The following is a 19,920-nucleotide window of genomic DNA, read 5'->3' as shown; positions in this document are numbered from 1 at the left end:
GTATCCGTAATAGGTATCGTTAAAACCACGCATGCGCACAGCACACAAATAAACTAACCTTGTAAATCTGGCAAACGTCAAACATGCGACCCGCGAGATGTTTCGTTTTTAAAAATGTATGTTTATTTTTTATTGTGAGCTACTAAATTGGCAATTAAATATATTGCGTCATCTGTAAAAACTCAAAAGACGCCATTATACAAATTACGACAAATCCATTTGTGCTCATAAATTGGAGGTTCGTAAGTTTTTTTAAATTTGTCTGGACATTTTTAGTCTTTGTCAAAAATAACGGAGTTAATTCAGGTAAGTACTCGTAATTAATACATTTAATCAATTTAAACACGTAATATACTGTCAAAATATTAGTCAGATCGATTTGAGGTCTTTTTTCCTCGATCCAGATCTGGCACAGTTTGAGTATGTCAGTCGGTGTTGATTATATTTTAACACTAAATTCGTTTCTAATTTATATTAATTATTAATTTATATATACATACATTATCAAAGGGAACTCGGGATACACATTTAATGCATCTTAATCATGCTATAAAGGTTCCTAAAGATTGCCATATTGAAGCTAATTGAATGACAAGGCGATGCATTGATTGATTATTTAGTATTCCCAAAGACATACGGGGGGCCGTCGCCTTTTGTACTTTCTACTTTTGCGTAATTCACTATTTCAGACATTTAAATAAATTATGTTTTTTACAGATTTTTATCAATAATGCAAACATTCTTCGCTTCCATGCAGGTGCTCCCTCGGTTAACTAGTGATAACTATGTTATGAGGAAAATAATGAATCAGGTCATTAATGAAACTGACAGGGAAGGTGTGCCTACATTAAGACAATTTCAGTAGAATTATAATATATGGAACGCAATAAGCAATATTGGATACTTGTGGGCTGAAATAAAAAAGTAAAAAATGAAAGGTTCCTGTAAACAATTATGCCCGCAAATGATGAATTTTGAAGAAACTCTGGAAACTATCACAGATGATATAGTATAGGACTTCAACAATGAAGATGTTAACGAGTTAATTGAATATCACTCAGAACCTCTGTCAAATGACTGCTTAATTGCAACAACTGGTAAATGAAATACACAGTTAATGTAAGGAAAAAGCTGATAAAAGTGTCTTTGACACTAAAAAATATACAGCATGTTATTATATAGAACTCTTTATCAAGAAAACAAAAAATATGGAAGTATTTAATTAACTCTTGAAAAATTTATAAAGAATCACCTGAAAGCACTTAAACACCTCATTAACTTAATTAAAAAATACATATTTTTTACATCCCTCGACTTTCGAACATTCAACATTCGCACACATTTTCAGGAACCAATTATGTGCGAAAGTCTACTGTATTTCAATGCTTGGGACAAGATGTCGCTCTAATGGTTAGTAATACTGTAATTATATGTCTGTATACTGATAACATAATGAATCATTACATGCAAGAACATTTTTTGCTCAAATTATAATTGAAGCTGTAAGGTTTAAATATCAAATCAAAATGCATATAATTTTTAAATCTTTATTTCAGATTTGCTGTCCTAATCTCTGAATGTGTAAGTACAAAATGAACCAGTGCAAGATCTGTTTGTTTGATCCCATATCGTTGAAATATACTTATTCTTCTGACATTCTCAATTATTAAAAGGTGTCAAACCAAAAAATAAAGTCACTAATTATTTTCATTAAGGTTGTGTAAGGTATCTCATCATTTTCCTATCCGCACCATGTGGTGCATAGGGCACTGCATTGGCGCATCAAATACAGCATATTTCATCATCGGTTACATGAAGGTAAGGTGATCAATCTTACACTTCAGGTGCTATTCCAGGGACTGAAACATTGCAGTGAACGTTAAGAATAAATATTTTCTGTTGATCCTGCCAGGAATCGAACTTGGGACCTCAAGCACGGTTGGCAAACGCTCCGACTACTACCCTAGGAGGCAGACATATCTCTACCCAATTTCCTTTTCCAGAATTTACATAAGAGTTGCCGTAAAGCCGAAAACGCTCGTCCAGGGTTCTGCTTTAATTTTTCAAACAGAACTGTTTCCTTTGTCAGCTTGGACACGGACAAAGGGTATGCAATATTATGTTTCCCAGAATTTGAGTTCATTGTTGGTTGCCATAAAGGAATAATAGAGCATTATATATTTAATCAATTTATTCTAAATTTGTTGCAACAGAGAGGGAAAACATTTTTGAGAAGAGAATATGGAAGTATAGGCATTTACAGGGCTTATGACCTGTCATTGGCTGGTTTAAGCGGCCACTTTACTTATTGTGTTTAAACATCCAAATTTCCTCAACTCTTCCATCTGTTGACTTTTGTGAAGTAAAAGAGCTGAAACCTTTATCATGTGGGTGAGATTCATCCATCCAGCAACAAATTTAGATTGGAATAACTCCCTAGGTAGGAAATCCAGCCAGTCCGCAAAATTTGGACATACTCAAAACATTGTTGAATTAACTAACTGGTAAAAGAAGAAGTATAAGAATTGGAAAATTGTTTTTTTAGGTGTTGCCTAGTAGGTGATTTCAGCCGGATGATATGAATGACAGGTCATAAGCTCTGTAAATGCCTAGACTTCCATATTCCCTTCTCAAAAATGTTTTCCCTCTCTGTTGCAACAAATTGAATTTTATTAAATTATTTCTCCCTAGGGAGGAAATCCAGCCAGTCCGCAAGTATTTGGACGTACTCATAACATTGTTTTATTTATTTTCACTATGGTACCATATCCATAAAGTCTGTATTATTTTTTTTTAAATGTTATGTTGAATATGCATATTAACATTTAAGATTGTTTTTATTTTATTTTTTATGGCTTACAAATAATGAACAATACAATAAATTGGTATAATATCACAATTTGTTATGTTTAGAAATTTTTCATGAATTAAATGTGAACACAACATGCACAAATAATTAATAAAGTAAAAAAAAAACCTTTTTTTTTAATCGACTAAATTTAATTTTTGTAACTTTTTATAATTTTTATGTGTATTTAACATTTTTTTTGGACTTTAATATTGTTATTTTAATTTCACTAGATTTTTTCCCCTATGCTTATTATTATGGCATAACACGGCAACAGCCTAAAAAAAATCAGTACATTAATATGTAAACTGTGAATCAATTGAGTTAAATCGGGTTGTGGTCCTATGACTATCGTCATGGACTCACGGCTCAAAGGTCCGTGGTTAGAATCCCATTCCATCCCAACTTGATTCCTATTTTCTAATAGAGAGTTATTTACAACTCGTCGAAAATGGCCCTCAAAATTAAATGTTTAAGTAAATCATAAGAACACAAATCTCTTTTAAAAAAATATATAGTGAATTTTTATACCGTAGAATAAATAAATGCAGGTAATCATCATCATCATTTCAATTCCGCACCTAATTGCATAGGGCACTGCATTGGTACACCAATCGCAGTGTATCTTGATCTTTTTGTTACTTAAAGAAAAGATGATCAATCGTACGCTTGGGCTGCCAGTCAAGGGACTATGAAATATTGTACTGTAAAATCACCTTTTAAAATAAATATTTCATGTCTACCATGTCAGGAACTGAACCTGAGACCTCTTGCATGATAAGCAAACGCGTTGAGAGGATGTGAGAATACATTTTCTTGTAACAAAAGGTAATATAAATAAAAATAATTTCAAATGTACTGTTTTCGTAAAACTAAAGTAAATACAATTCTTGGCCAGAGCTCTTATTTCTCCCGGTGAAAGTGATCACGTTAAGGTTCCTTATATTTGAAATATGTGTTTAAATATTTATGTGTGAGATATGACTATATTTTAATTACGTGTGAAAAGGAAACTAAAACACCAAAATATTTTTTCAATAACAGTACTTGCACTGTAGTTTATAAGTTTTTAGGTATAAAATAATAAAAAAGAACTACAAAAAACTAACTAGAATTTAGCTAATGCTCTACATTTGTGAGAAAAGGTTTGAGTGTTTGATGTAGTTGTTGTAGACTCATTTCTGTATTCCGCTTTTCTGCTCTGCCACATATTTACTCCCATTTTCTCAGATGATCATAAAGGTGTTAAAAATTGACACCAAATTGCAACATTTGATATTTCCTCTTTGCTAAAAATAAAAAAATAAAAAATTATATAATTTACAATACATTTTTAATTACATTTATTACAAAATGAGATACTAAAATAAGCACTTAAAATAGTAAAATATATCTTATTTAGGTTAGTTGGAAGTTATTCATCAGGTATTGCAATAAACCTGCCAATATACATATTTTTGTATATTGTACTAAAGTTCATCAGTACACGCAAAAATCAAACACCTTAATTATTCCGCATATTGTTAAACCTTTTAAAAAGTAAACTTTGAAGGCTATATTTTGTGATTTATATGTTTTATTTCTCAGAGCAAATTATTATGCAGTAAAGGTAATATTTTTAAAGTTGTCTGTAGGTATTGTGATTATGATATTGCAATTCAAATATGTGTAAGATTAATTCTAAATATTCAAAATGATATAAGCGATGTCATATGTAATGGTATAACTTTGTATTTTCCATATGGTGACAAATTTCCTTTTGTTAGGACATGCCAACGTGAGCTGTAGAGAAAATATTTAATATAATATGAATTTTAAACTAATACAATATACTATATGTACTTTGGCTCTTAATCTGTTTGGTAATAAAAAAAACATTTGAAAAAATAACAAATTGGGTATTATTTAAAGCAAATCTAATAAATAGTTTAATATGGAAATAAATGATGATTGATATTTAAATATACAAATGTATAATAACTGTGTAGGTAGTGATATTTCATTGATTTTACAACATCTTTAATACCCAGACTGGTATCTTAACTATAAAAATATATATATTACAATTTATATAATGATAACTGAAATATTGTATCCTTTTTTATTTAGATTTATCTTTATAATAAAGATATCAGTCATAAAGGTGTAGCGACGAATCTTGCTACTGATTATTTCAGATTTGTGAATTTAAGTACCACTTATCTTTCATTTTTTAGTAAATTAAAATTTAAAATGAGAATTTTCAAGAGTGCAAAAAAAACTTGAATTACTTAATAAACAACGTGTCCCACCTCCAAGCAGATGACGAATATATCCTATAGTTTGATATCCATATATTCCATTACAGCATAAATTTAAAGAGCCAATCGATATCATCCCTTCGAAGGATCTGCTTTACTGGTTTAATATAATCTGAAAAAATACACTTATAAAGGTTAAATTATTTACAGATGTTCTAAAAGAGAATGAGATTTTTTTTAGAAGATAATATCATTAAAAGTCTAGACATTTATAGAGCTTACTATTTACTACTATTATTATTAATATTGATATAATATTTGTTTTAGTACAAAGGTATATTTAAACACCACTATTCATAACATAAATTATATTATATTACAATAACTTTAATAATATTCTATCCTTTTTATAACACATGCTGTGAGCTATTATAAAGGGTGATGGGTTTATCAAAATTAAATATCTTATGTGTATGCATGTCCAATTGTCTTTCATTGTTTCTTAATAAACATTTGTAATTTTTCACGTCTCTGAGGGAGTTTGTCGTTACAAGATTCTCTTACTTTTTTAACATATTATTTTCTGGATATTATGTATACCTGTGTTATTTTTATAAATACCTAATTTTACCTTTTTATTTTCATTATTTCTATATGTGTGAATTAAGATGTTCTATTTTGTAATGTACATATATATGAATAAATAAAATTGAAATACCACCACTAAACCACTAATAAAATAAATATTAATTATGAGGAAGACTAATGAACAAAGAAGACCAAGAAAGAGATGGCATGACCGAACCCAACAAATTGTTTGAGAAGGATCTCATCAGTGGTACGGGCGGTACGGCAATACTTTGTAAGGCTCCCCTCTCACTAGGCAGCCTGGCTGCGGCAGCTAATACTACATATGACGGCTTATTAGATACCGCACACTAGGCAGCCAAGAATTCCTGGCTGCGGCAGCCATTAGAACGCGTTTGACGTGCACGGCAGCCAACTGGCTGCCTGCAGCCAGAACGAGACAAAGCAAATGTATGTGACTGCCTCAGTCTCCGCGCACTTGTCGTAGCAGCCAGAAGTATTTTATGAAACGAATTTGCAATGACTTTCGATACAGAAGATCCATAAAATAATTTTGAAATGAACCCTTTCAAGTAAAGGATGAATTCAATATCTTCTTTTTGGTTTGCGTTTCTTACGAGATAAAATGTAAACAAAAACATCTTCCACATCCATTTTATTTAGACTGGCCGTCAGGCTGGCTGCTTTAACTGGCTGTGCAAAATTTTGACTGCGGCAGCCAGGCTGCCTAGTGGGCGGGAAGCCTAATTATCAAAAAAAAATTAAAGGGGAACATAAAAGCTGTTCATATATTACTTGCGATTTTAACCAAACAAAAATACCGCTGAAACGATAAGTATTTACATACATAATAATTATTTACATTACGAATATCAACAATTAAAACTAACAGTTCGCAGTAGCGGTATTGCAGTACCACTGCGGATATGGTATTACTTCAAAAGTTGGAAAAATCAGCACACATGCATGAGATTTTGTATGACTGCAAACGCATGTGTGTTGTATATCCTCTGGCTGTCACGGGGAAAACGTCTTGGTGGTTTGTTTATTTTTTACTAACACTAGCTTATTCTTAACCTTTTACAATTTATAAATATTATAATGATTAACAACTTGAGAAAAAACTCGTAAGGTAGGTTTAAACCGTACACAATATATAAGTTTGATTAAAATACCGAATTAGATGAACATACCTTCAAATGATGATTCCTGTTGTCGCGCAAGATGTACATTTAGGGACGCTGTGGTTCGTATGCAAGTTTCTATAGAGTACAGTAGGTATTTCACGGAGGTTCTATAAAAATAAACAAAATCCCTAAGGACATGTAGATCCGGGGCATACTTATCATTTACATAAGTAGTTGAACTGTCACTGTATGTTTGTTTATGTTTTGCATTGTTGCAATATAAAAAGTACAGTTTGACGTGAAGAAAAAATAAATACCCCACATGGCAAACGTTATAAATTTTCATCAGGATAGCAAAAGCGTTATATTTTGTAATAGGTATATTCATCTCGTCAGTGACGCATGCGCACGAGTATATTTTCTCATTTTCGACACTCACGCTCTTGCGGGTAGATATCGAACTATGAAACGTCAATTATAAAACCGTCTAAATAACGAGAAATAACGATTGAGGTTTGGTAAATTCAACATAATTAAGTATTTTGGGTCATTCTTAAGGTCACAATAATGTTTCTATTGAAAATAATTATTTTTGGTTTTATGTGTTCGAATTCATTTACGTAATTTGACATGTTATCATCAGAATTGCCATATAGAAAACCAAGTTTAACCGCGTTCAAAAAATAAAAATCCCTAAATTACACCACGTTATGTTCTCGTCCGAAAGTCGAGATCATCTCGTGGGTGTCGAGAGTGATCAGAATACCACTGCTGGATAGCAAAAGCGTTATATTTTGTAATAGGTATATTCATCTCGTCAGTGACGCATGCGCACGAGTATTTTTTCTCATTTTCGACACTCACGCTGTTGCGGGTAGATATCGAACTATGAAACGTCAATTATAAAACCGTCTAAATAACGAGAAATAACGATTGAGGTTTGGTAAATTCAACATAATTAAGTATTTTGGGTCATTCTTAAGGTCACAATAATGTTTCTATTGAAAATCATTATTTTTGGTTTTATGTGTTCGAATTCATTTACGTAATTTGACATGTAATCATCAGAATTGCCATATAGAAAACCAAGTTTAACCGCGTTCAAAAAATAAAAATCCCTAAATTACACCACGTTATATTCTCGTCCGAAAGTCGAGATCATCTCGTGGGTGTCGAGAGTGATCAGAATACCACTGCTGATCCTCACACTGTAGTCAGAGTAATTACAAGGAACATACCTTTTGCAGTTAATAAAAAAAGACATTTGTTCAAATTAAAGCGTCATTTCGCCTAAAGCCATTGTTTTAAATAGTCGAAAACTTGATAAATAAACAATTGGAAACCAAAAGGACCGCAATATGTGAATCACTGCAATATTGATTCCGGTCCTCAAAACTGGCACAGAATACAGGTAAATCTTATTTTATTACTTTGAGTTTATGTTGATTTGTTAATTTCTATATCAACTATACTGTATTTTGTGTAACCATACAAACTCTTCAGGGGTTTAAGGCATAAATATTTTGCTAAAATACACTTTTAGCATACACTGTAGCGAAATAAATATATTAAATCACACTAAGTTATGAATGTATTTATTTATTTATGCATAAAGATACACCAATTTAATATATTTTCATAAAATATATTCAATGATGTATATTAATACCCGTTCTGTAGAAATTCAAGTATTGTGTATTGTAAGCCTGTCAATGACTCGGTAAAAATAGTTTTTTTTTAGATGTAGATATAGATGCCCTGACACTGATAGCTATTTTCTGTTTCTCTATGTCCTGGTCATTTTTACAATCATCAGTTAAACTTTATTGTCAAACAAAATTGCCGAACAAATAAATAATTAATATTTTAAAGTTCTTTAAATATAAAAACTACCAACTGCTGAAGTACTGAACAAATTGCTTAAAACAATGATTCAACTAAATTTAGATAATAGATAATTAACTGAAAAAAGGCTATTTCTATAATTGTTTATATGAAAGGTGATCCCTTTATATTTCTCCTCATAAGATAGGCAAAGAGGTATAAAAAATTTGAAATAATGTCATTAAATTCTATGGTCATGATTGCGACAATATTATAAATTTGAAAATGACCGGGAATCACCATTTACCAATTAATTTCATTAATATATCATTCATTATTTACTTATGTACAATAGATAAGCAGTTTTTGTTAACAATCAACAGATGGTAACTTAAGTGAGCAAACAAACAATAAATTTACTATAATATGTGTTCGTTTTATTTGTATCGAATATTGTTCTATGGAAAAAAAGAAAATGTACAGAAATCGAAAGAATGAGGAAGTTCAGTGGTTTTTAATTTTTTTTATCTGTTAATAGACTGTTAAACTAAGTAATTTTTTTTTTTTTTAATTTTTATATATCGTATTATCGGCGCTACGATTTTTCAAAGTTTTGTATTTCTGAAATAACTCCGCGTGTAACGTCAGAGGTTCATTTCCGCTTATTCTGATTCAGTTCTTCCAATTGGTCCAGAAGCGACAAGCAGACCGGAAATCTTCCATAGCTCTCAGATCATAGGTTGATTCACATGAACCAGTGACGTCATTAAAAATAGTGCGTTTTTATCAAAATATTTTTTATTATATTTTCTGTACATTTTCAAGAAACTTTGTTTTACAATTTAATGCTCTAATTTTTACCCCACGTAAGAAAAAAAAATTGTATCCTATTTCCCGTAGGGCTGAAGTTCCTCATTTCAACAGAATTCGGTAGATCGGTAGATTGCTACCAAAATCGGTAAATCTACCGAAAGAGTTGGTATTAATGGCAACGCTGCTACCATGCAACGTCTGCGGTAATCTGTGGATCTGTGGCCTGTTGTGGGTTGTGGCACAACCCCCTCTACAAATGCCATGGTACTCGCATAGAAAAATCCAATATGGCGATGAATCTTAGGCGATGCATGATGGTCCATCTATGTAAATCTATGGTGTATACGCAGTACAGTTTGTATTGGTTTTCGTGTGGTTTTTATCGCGCGTCATGAGACGCTCGCATACAATTATCATTTTTTATAGTATTTCTAGTAGTGAAAACTCCAGAAAAACCTTTTAAAACGTAAGATACAATAGTGTTTAAATGTTATGTGCCTAAATGCAGAGGAAATTACGACAATTTGTCGAAAATAAGTGATTTTTCTTTTCCGAAAGATGAAACACTTCTACCAAAGTAGCTTCGGCCGATTCGTCGTCATAACTTTGTTCCTACGAGCTCGTCAAAGGTATGTTGATGGATATTTCTTACTAATAATCATAAATCAAAGTCATTACTTAAGCTTGGCGGTGTTTTAACCCTTACGCTGCTACGCAGTTTTTCAAGAATCTAATCAGAAATCCTCTTATTTATACATTTCAAAAATATTTTATCGAATACGTTGTTTTCCAAACACACTACTGTTTTATCAATTAATAGCAATTCCAAGAAAAATCTTCCATTTCATAAATATCTAATTCAAGCCTAAAGCTAGGGTTTCCTAGGACAGCGGTGCACGTATTTTAACGGCCGTAGTGAACGGTGAAGCAGTGGACAGCCGTCGTAAAGGTGACTAGAGTGTGGTTTTCTAGGAAAACGGTGTTATCAACACCATTTAACACCGTTTTCCTAGGAAACCACTCTCTAATCACCTTTACGACGGCTGTCCACTGCATCACCGTTCACTACGGTCGTTAAAATACGGGCACCGCTGTCCTAGGAAACCCTTGCTTAATGGAGTGAGCAAGATGGACAACTCGTGCCGCAAATAGACAATTTTCGTACAGCGGTTGTAAACCCTTTCTTAATTGAAAATAAAAACAAACAAACTGATCTCGTACTGCAATCTCAAGGCACATTGTTATTATTGAAACGAAATAATTATTATAGTTTTTTTGTTAATTGCGGAGCAAAGTGCTCTGTTATAAATTATCAAACCTACCACTTCCATCAATGCATTTTAACAAAAATTGAGTAAAATATATCTTGAAATTTGTTGCAACAGAGAAGAAAAACATTTTTGCCAAGGGAATATGGAAGTCTAGGCATTTACAGGACTTATGATCTGTCATTGGCTGGTTTAAATTACCACTTTACACACTGCGAGATATTCACTATTCTGGGTATGTCTACACATACATATTCATGATTATTTTTACATTACCTCAACTCTTCCATCTGTTGACTTTTGCAAACTAAAAGAGCTGAAACCTTTATTGATGTCGGTAAGTTTCATCTGGATAAATTATTTCACCTCCTAGGTAATGCCTAAAATTACTTTAAATTTTTTATGCAAGTTATTTTAATCAACAATATTTTGAGTATGTCTAAATGTTTGTAGGGAGTTATTTAGATTGAAACCTAAAGGTAACCGGTAAATGAACAAAGAAGTGATATTATTTCTTGGTAGTTGTTATAATATAATTTAAATTTTAAAAAAATATGTTTTTGTACAACTGTCTCACAAATTGATATTTCTTCTAAGAAAAATATTCCGTTTCGATAATAGCTAGTTCACGCATAATGGACTGAGCGAGATAGACAACAGTTGCCGAAATTACAAACAGCTGAGGTAAATTACATATTTTTTACATTTATATATATTTTTAATCTTACTTTGTTATTTTAATTAACAATTTAACTCTGCAAAGCGTCCTTTTTATTATGAATAAATTTACAAAATATATAATTCAAAATGATAACGGATAGTGAAAGTGATAAAGAAATAATAGTACCTCGCCGAGAAACTCGGAGGCTTAGCAGCTCAACCTATTTCGAAAGTGAATATGACAATAACGATATTTTTTTAAGTGGTTGTGATAATAATTTATAATATGACTCTTACGAAGAGCACGAAATCGAAGAAGCTTTTTCTGAAGTATTTTTGGATCAATATCGAGCTGATATACCTCATTTACGTTTTGTTTGTAGAAAAGAGTTTGTATGGTAATAATTACGTTTTGTTAGTAGAGTAATAATTACTACCTAATGAACAGCTAAAACATTTTGATTTCCCATTACTGTGGGTACCCATTATAATAAATTAACAAATGATTTTTTTTATACTCAAACGTCCTAATTGACAATCATTAGGTTCCATGGTGAATTATTTTTATGTTTTATGGCTCTTTACTTATTTGTTTATATTCTTAATTATGGGGTTTCCCGGTGATATAGGGACCTCACTAGATAAGAGTTATTATATTAAAGGTAAAGTATTCAATTAGTTATTCATTACGGAAGTACATCAATATTTTCGTAATCACTGACTCGGGTTTAATAGCGGGGAAAACACCAAATATAATTATTTTCCTCAAATATCATATAAGTGATTAAAAATCTAACTATTAACATTGATTTATTTTTTATTTCACTGTTTTTGGAATGTAAAAAGGTTCAGTTTCAGGTCCCGACTAGCTAGAAGTTTCCCGTGTTTAGTCGTTTCTCTTTTCTTAAAAGCACTGCGAATTTAAACAACATAGGTAAATTTATAATGAGGATGTTTAGAGGTTTAAAAAAAAAAATGTTAATAGACAAAGCTTTTTTTTAAAATTTTTATGTATCGTATTATCAGCGCTACGATATTTTAAAGTTTTGTATTTCTGACATTAATCCGCGTGTGACGTCGCAAGTTCTCTTCCGCTTTTTCTCGGTTAGTTCTGTTGATTGGTCCATTGACGATTAGCAAACCGGAAATCTTACACAACCCTCTTATCATTGATTATGATTATAATGATATGAACAAGTGACGTCGTTCAAAGTTGTTCGTTTTCATTAAAATATTTTTAATGATTTTTTATTCATTTTCAAGAAACTTTGCCGTACAATTTAATGCTTAAATTTTTACAGCGCGTAAGAAAACATTTTTTGAATAAAATTTTCCGTAGGGCTGAAATAGGTACGAAACTAAATAATAACCCGTCGAATAAGTCATTTTTATGTTTTGAAAATGTTTTATACCACTGACGGTTAAGTGCAACAAGCAGTTCCCGAATTCATTTACCCTTTTGGGGATTATGACGTCAGCATCAGTCTAGTTAGAACTTTATGATAGGGATTAACAACAACGATATATCGTTGTTTAGCAGTATAAGGGTTAAATATCATCGCGTGTTTAAAAACATATTTTAAACTGGTTCCAATTTTAACTGCCATCTTTTAAACTTCAAACTTCCAAAATATCAATTATTATAATAAAATTGATTTCATATTTCAATAAGGTATAGAATGATGAATTGTGTATATGATTTTGAATAGAATCCCTATAATAATTATTATATTCGTACACAAAAATGAGGTTAAACATTTGACATTTTGATAAATATTTTTTTGAAGGCTGCGTTGTATTATTTAAGTAGTTCCTTTAATAGTTATTTTATTTCATGTCAAAAACGTTTTAAAAACATAAGACATTTGAATACTGCTTGTTTAAGTGGTTTCTCTATTTTTAAAATATTTTTGGTCACAAATGTACTACTGTAAAACATTGGAACTTTTAAGATAGTCATCTCTTTGAGACTGAGAGCAAGCATTATTATAGTGTTTCTAATAAAGTATTTGAAAATTTTTTTTTTACTAAAAATTTGATTGAATTAATAATTAAAATTTGATTTACTTTGTTGTTTAAGAAAAATCTAAAATATTTTTACGTTACAGGTATGTAAATTGCATTTCAAGAATGCATTTTTTTAAACTGCAGCCTACCACACAGATGAATGCACTGGTCAAAATATAAGCCTCTCCCTGAAAATACCTCATTTACAACCTGGAGCTGTTCCTTGTATTCTACCAAATTGCCTCAAATACCTGTTTACGATGTCGGAGCGAGCATTTCCAACGTCAAAGGAATCTGTCCAGGAAAGGTATAAAAGGAAAAAGTTGAATAATATTAAAACTGCTATTGTAGAAAGTTTACACTCACAGAAAGATTATGAATCTCGGATACAGTTTTCAAAATTTAATGAATTTTTAACTTGCCTTGAAATGAATAGTTCAATCTCCAAAGAATGGCTAAAACACAAACGTGACAACTCTGTTACGTTTGTCATTCTTTTAAATGATCCAGATCCAACCATTTTAGCTAGTGCCTATTTAGATAGTAAATTATTGTTAACAATATATGGCATGGGAAATTAATATCAAATTAAATTTATTGAAAGATCATCAAAATCCCAGAAAAATAAATGATATTAACGAATTTGAAATTGTATTACAGCAATAATTGTTATTATCAGATTCTAATACTGTTTCTGAGCAATATGACTGTAAATGTGTGCTTTATTTGCTTCTAAATTTAAAACAAAAATACTAAATAAATTTCTGAGCATTTACGGGGCTTATGACCTGTCATTGTCTGGTTTAAGTGGCTACTTTACACACTGTGTAACATTCACCTTTATTCCCATGTTTAAACATCCACATTTCCTCAACTCTTCCATCTGTTGACTTTAGTGAAGTAAAGGAGCTGAAACCTTTATTTCAAAAAAAATTTCCCTCTCTGTTGCAACAAATTTACATCAGAATAACTCCCTAGGGAGGGCCTAACCTGGTGCATAGAGATATTCACCCAACTTTTTTGTAGCATTTTATTGTCAGTATCGTCATCAGTATCGCAAGTTTTTTAGAAACACAGATCATGTTATATTTCCACATAATCGAACACTACTAAGTCTTGGCTCAAAAGTTTTTGGGTTACATAAATAATAAATTAAAATTGTTAACTAACAAAGACCACATTGTAACTTTGAAGATCAATGAATTCCCTTATAGCCATATTTTGACTATAGGGGGGATAATATTTTAAAAGCTGCTTACAATAATGATAATGCTCATGTTTTTATGATTCAAATTTTGCTTTCTTCATTTTTAAGACGTTGTGCACATTCTCCTTGTAAAAACTATAAATGCCATATAATTTCACAGCATTATTAAAATCATTATTTGCCTTCAAGAAATAGGATTTAGTGTTTTGTTTGTGGTTACTGATAATAATTGTATAAATAGAAAGGCTATGATGCATTTTAGTTCCCCACTCGAATTAAAAACCACTTTTTTACATCCATGTAATATGTTGCTTATTATTGTTGTTTAATGTTTTAGATTCAGCCCATATATTTACAAATGCATCAGGAATAATTGGTTAAATCAGAAAGATCCAGAAGAAATATTCATTTTTCCATACTTTGGCTATTCTGATGGAACTCTGACATCTAAGGCTTGTTTTTCCAATATTAAGACACTTCATCAAATAGAGTAAATATATATAAAATTTTCTTGTGTTCTCAATCTTAAATCTGTTTTTCCTGCTTGTTTTGAAAGACAAAATGTAAAATTAGTCCACAGTGTTTTTAACGAATTTGTCCTGAATGCATTAATGACATTAGGTGAGAAGCATAATTTAATTATAAAGTGGTGGAAAGTTGTCAATAAGAAAACTCCGCTTAAAGGCATTAGATTCAATGATGCTCTATAAAAGCCGCTTACTTCATCACCAGAAAGTGAACATTTTGTTTTTCTTTAGAAATTTGGAACATGGTTGGATAAATGGCAAGCTTTAAATTTGAGAAATAATGTCTTTACTAAAGAAACACATTTGGCTTTATCTCACACAAGTACAACTTTGCTACAAATGACAATATATTACATTCAAAATTTTAATTTTAATTATTTCAAACAGCAATAATTTATTATTATTTTCATATATGGGCACAAATATAACAGGCAAAGATTTCATAATTGTAGAAACTAGTCTTCCAGTACTAACGTACTTAGCTGGTTATTGTGCACGGGTAGCACTTAAAAAAATATGTGTGAGCATTGTTACTTTGTGATAAAGATCCGGGGTGGTATTCTGAACCACTCTCGTGGCACGAGAGAGCAGTTTTTCTATAAAACTTTCTCTCGTGCCACGAGAGTGTCTTTCATACAAAACACACGAGAAAATCTGTTTTCTTGTGCCACGAGAGTGGTTTAGGATACCACCCCTAGACAGAGATTGTACCTAAACTCTTATTAAAAGTATAGATCATAGTGGTTTATTGTGCCCTCATGCAGATGTTCTTAATACTATGCTTTTCAATTATATAATTTTTGAACCAAAAACTTTTGAATCCTCAATTTGAAAAACTTTTTCTAGATTGCAATAACCAAAGAGATTTAGTAATTCAAAGAACTATTGAAACGATTTCAAACCAGCATTTTTTTAATGACAAAGCTTGCACATCTGGACATTAAAATTATGTTATAGACCAGCTACAAATGCATTATTAAATAACTATGTTAAAAAAAAGGAATTATACTGGTGTAAGAGTAACAAAAAAATGGAAAATTGCTACAGTTTCCAATAGCATATTAACGTGTTTGTTAAATTATACAAAATCTTTTGAACTTTAATCATGAACAAATATTTTTTGTATTATTTTCTATTTTTCCAGATGCATTGCTTCCACTTTCCATGCTCCTTGATCGGAAGAAACTTGATACTGAATTGACTCAAGACAATAATATGAAAAGTGCTACATCTTAAGTGCATTATGAATATTAATGTTATTTTTAATTTATAAGTATTTTCGAATGGAATATTTCATATACAGAACGACATTAATATAAGGTGCTTATATTTCACTATGAAAAGTATATGTAGTGGAACCTTTATCTATCTTTTTGTATTTCTTACCTTCACTGTTTATTTTTTGGAAGAATCCTTTTAAAATAATCTTTAACCCTACAAGACAAAAATACTTGTGTATATATTATCCTCTTTGCCTTATTTTGTAGTTTTAATATTTTCAATTTCCCCTTCATTACATTAAAAAAATAATAGAAGAACAGTAATTTATATGTGGGCATTTTATTGTTTTATGTATAAGAACACTATTTATATCAATCACATTTCTCAATCTGGGAAGATGGGAATGTATTTTTTTTATATATTGAGAATGTGTTTTAAAATTGAGTTTTTTTTTATCTACGTACACTCCTCGATACTTAATTTTATCCACAGAATTTTTGGCTTCATTATCAATATTAATACTGTATCCTTGCGGTATATTTTTATCTCCCAATATAAATATTGGTTTTTTGTTTTTTTTTATTTCATTTTTATTTATTCACTTAGAATCATTTTCAAATATTTTCTAAATCATAATTAATCATATTTAATACTTTATCACAATTATCTTCTGATATGTAAATAAGTGCATCATCTGCAAATATGTATTTTGATTTTACAACATTTTAGAGATTTACCGATGTAATTTATATGTGTGATAAACAATATAGGACTGAGGCCACCTACGCACACACTTTAGAGGAATATTGTATGTAGGTCCATATCTGTGATTGTGTTTTTTTCTTGAATGAATTTTAATTTTTCTTTTGTTAATTAATTTCTTAATTCTGATTGGCATGTTTCAAAATAATATATAATGTTTCCTTCGGCTCGGGACACCCCTGTGGGGGTGAAAATTATCTTTAAAGTAAAAAATAAATATAAAATAATAAATAAATAAGCTAAGTGTAGTTTCTATTTTCAAAATAATAAATACTAACTGTTAATTATTGTTGATTTAGTCTTATACCCGTATGCAGAGACAAACCTTAAGGTGAGGAAAGTACATTCTATGGTCTTCACCTTCGGGTTATTCTGTGCATTTGAAATTAGAATGTACTTCCCTCACCTTAAGTTTTGTCTCTGCATACGGGTATTAGAGTATATTTAGTAGACATATCTTATTTAAAATTGAAATTTTAAGTACTATGTTTTTTTAATTTTCTATGTTGAACATTATAAATACATATTTTAAACATTTTTTTGTTTTTTATTCTCCCTAAATTGGTATTAATGTTATGTTTCATATTATTATTTATTAATGTCAATGGCAGTGAATGCCTTTTAAATAATAATGATTTTAATAAAATTATCAAGAAAATTCTTTAGTTAAGTTTTACTTAGTTTAATTTGACCAACGAGCGCTTTCCCCTGAGCAGGCTTAGTATAAAAGTTGAAAATGTTGTAAACAATTTACCAGTTCCGAAGATTCCTGTTTAGGTGAAAGCGCTCATTGATCAAATGAAACAAAATAGAACTTAACCTAGGAATCTACAAAAACATTAATGTTTTAAAATAATGCATAGCAAAAAAATATAAAGTAAGAGTGGAAAGTTTAGTGCTACGTTTCGGTACATAAAAATAAACAAAATAATACAAAATACAAGTAAAATCTTGGGCTTGTTTGTTGAAAAATGTGATATTTAGGGTTTGCAAGAAATAGTCTCTAGAATGCATGCATGGAATGTAAAATGTTTCCTTTGGCCCGGGACACCCCTGTGGGGGTGAACATTATATTTGATGTAAAAAATAAATATAAAAATTATAAAATAATACATAAATAAGCTAAGTATAGTTTCTATTTTCAAAATAATGAATACTAACTGATTATTGTTGATACCTAATTGAAATTTTGAAGTACTATGTTTGTAATTTTCTATGTTAAACATTATAATTACATATTTTAAAGCGAAAATAAAAAAGTTTAAAGCAAGGTGTACGCTGATGATGCACTTCTTTTAGCAAGCAGCAAGGAGGGTTTGCAAGAAATAGTCTCTAGAATGTACGATGTATGCATGGAATGTAAAATATTTCCTTCGGTCCGGGACACCCCTGCGGGGGTGAACATTATCTTTAATATAAAAATAAATTTAAAAATCATAAAATAATAAATAAATAAGCCAAGTATAGTTTCTATTTTCGAAATAATCAATACTTACGGTTAATTATTGTTGATTTAGTAGACATATCTAATTCAAAATTGAAATTTGAAGTACTATGTTTTTAATTTTCTATGTTGAACATTATAAATACATATTTAAAACGTTTTTTTGTTTTTTATTCTCCCTAAATTGGTATTAATGTTATGTTTCATATTATTATTTATCAATGTCAATGGCAGTGAATGCCTTTTAAATAAAAATGATTTTGATAAAATTATCAAGAAAATTCTTTAGTTAAGTTTTACTTTGTTTAATTGGACCAACGAGTGCTTTCTCCTAAGCAGGCTAAGTATGAAAGTTGAAAATGTTGTAAACAATTTATAAGTCCTGAAGATGTCTGCTTAGGCGAAATCACTCATTGGTCAAATTAAATAAATAAGAACTTAACCTAGAAATCTACAAAAACATTAAATTTTAAAATAATACATTTCAAAAAAAGAAAATATATACAAGGGCAACTGTATAAAAGAAATAGATTTTATGGGTATTGAAGCAAAAATGGAAAATTTTGAAGCAAGCTGTACGCTGATGATGCAATCCTTTTAACAAGCAGAAAGGAGTGTTTGCAAGAAATAGTCTCTAGAATGTATGATGTATGCATGGAATGTAAAATGTTTCCTTCGGTCCGGGACGGTTAAAAATTATAAAATAATTAATAAATAAGCTAAGTATAGTTTCTATTTTCAAAATAATGAATACTTACGGTTAATTATTGTTGATTTAGTAGACATATCTAATTTGAAATGGCATATATGATATTTCAGTATTCATGGAGTGCGAATTAGTGACAAATGGAAGGATATAAAAAATTATAGTATTTGAAAGGGGTAGTAAGGTATACATACCGAGTGCATAATAAATGTGAACGACATTACCTTTGAGCATATAGAAGAATTTTTTGTATCTAGGAAGCATGTATTCAAGAGATGGAAGAGTAGAAAAAGATGTTGAACGCAGAATGAATACGGGAAACAATGTAAATGGCAAACTTAGCATAGTAACTTTATTATTTTTATTTTGAAAGGATTAACCCGCTACCAAAGTCTCTATTTTAGAGATTTGACAGCAGATAGGAAAGAGAAGATGTGGAAGGAAGTTATACAGAGAGTAATACATCACAGCACCCAAGCTAATTGATAAAAATCTTTGTTGGATTTTTTCTTGCAATTGGTGGGAATTGAACCTGCGATGTCAGTTTCACAGTTGGCTGTCTAACCAACTGCGCTACAGCACGTACAAATAAAAATATATTAATCTAAGCTTGACTGGCAGTGCATAACTGTGTTTTAGTTCCGACAATTATATATAGAGGTGAATTATGAAACTGAC

The 19,920-nt window shown here is 30.4% G+C and overlaps 3 long non-coding RNA genes across 5 annotated transcripts; 2 read left to right on the top strand and 1 right to left on the bottom strand.

The window, feature by feature from the left end:
* The first annotated feature begins 11 nt into the window (after positions 1-11).
* Positions 12-4,742, top strand: LOC148278918 (uncharacterized). Its single transcript, XR_015823038.1, has 3 exons — positions 12-306; positions 718-1,410; positions 1,557-4,742. It is a non-coding gene; the product is annotated as an uncharacterized LOC148278918 (long non-coding RNA).
* Positions 3,529-7,504, bottom strand: LOC148278917 (uncharacterized). 2 transcript variants are annotated; one of them, XR_015823037.1, is made up of 3 exons: positions 6,870-7,504; positions 5,119-5,260; positions 3,529-4,137 (listed from the first exon to the last, which is right to left on the bottom strand). It is a non-coding gene; the product is annotated as an uncharacterized LOC148278917 (long non-coding RNA). The 2 variants fall into 2 exon arrangements; XR_015823036.1 differs by having other exon boundaries at positions 5,140-5,260.
* A 189-nt stretch (positions 7,505-7,693) lies between these two features.
* Positions 7,694-17,037, top strand: LOC148278916 (uncharacterized). Of its 2 annotated transcripts, none has more exons than XR_015823029.1 (4): positions 7,694-8,214; positions 13,477-13,682; positions 14,920-15,072; positions 16,254-17,037. It is a non-coding gene; the product is annotated as an uncharacterized LOC148278916 (long non-coding RNA). The 2 variants fall into 2 exon arrangements; XR_015823028.1 differs by lacking the exon at positions 7,694-8,214 and adding an exon at positions 9,799-10,069 and having other exon boundaries at positions 16,254-16,471.
* The last annotated feature ends 2,883 nt before the right edge of the window (positions 17,038-19,920 follow it).

Source organism: Micrasema longulum, unplaced genomic scaffold (genome assembly GCF_059751315.1).
Source record: "Micrasema longulum isolate JH-2025_06_02 unplaced genomic scaffold, ASM5975131v1 h1tg000809l, whole genome shotgun sequence".
NCBI classification, from domain to species: Eukaryota; Metazoa; Arthropoda; class Insecta; order Trichoptera; family Brachycentridae; genus Micrasema; species Micrasema longulum.
This window is presented reverse-complemented; position numbering and strand designations above follow the sequence as displayed.